Below are 540 nucleotides of genomic sequence, written 5' to 3'. Positions count from 1 at the left end.
ATATATTTAACGGAAAAAGAAAAAAAAAAAGCAGTCAAGACTGTAAGGCAGGGGTCTTCAACCTTGGCCCTCCAGCTGCTGTGGAACTACACATCCCAGCATGCACTGCCATAGTTTTAGCATGCTGTTATATCAAAAAGATGGCAGTGCGTGCTGGGATGTGTAGTTCCACAGCAGCTGGAGGGCCAAGGTTGAAGACCCCTGCTGTAAGGGGTATATTTGCTAAAGTGAGCATTTATAGAAGTGATGTTGCCCATAGTAACCAATCAGATTCTAGCTATTATCTTCTAGAAGGTGCTAGAGAAATGTTAAGTAGAATCTGGTTGCTATGGGCAACATCTCTACTTCTATAAACCCTGCTCTTTAGTAAATACACTTTTAGGGGTATATTCAGTAGCGGCTCCAGGCACGAACAAGCCGGTCCGTCGCCCGGAGCGCTACTGTTTCCGGAGGGCGCAGGAAACGCTCACGTCCCACCCAGCGCTATAGATCATATTTAAGCTTGGGGGAGGGAGCGGAGGAGGGAAGGGGCGGAAACAG

General features: G+C 47.6%; 1 protein-coding gene across 1 annotated transcript in view; it reads left to right on the top strand.

Moving 5' to 3' along the window:
- The window catches only part of HDAC6 (histone deacetylase 6), a 36,645-nt gene extending 36,583 nt beyond the window's left edge, over positions 1-62 (top strand). The window contains exon 28 of the mRNA XM_088470186.1: positions 1-62. This exon is cut by the window's left edge and continues 5,275 nt beyond it. The gene's annotated coding sequence lies outside the window, so the exon portion shown is untranslated.
- Positions 63-540: the final 478 nt, after the last annotated feature.

The sequence above is a fragment of the Taudactylus pleione genome, unplaced genomic scaffold, assembly GCF_031769625.1.
Source record: "Taudactylus pleione unplaced genomic scaffold, aTauple2 ptg000013l, whole genome shotgun sequence".
NCBI lineage: Eukaryota > Metazoa > Chordata > Amphibia > Anura > Myobatrachidae > Taudactylus > Taudactylus pleione.
Note: the sequence above shows the minus strand (reverse complement) of the source record. Positions and strands in the feature narration are given on the sequence as shown.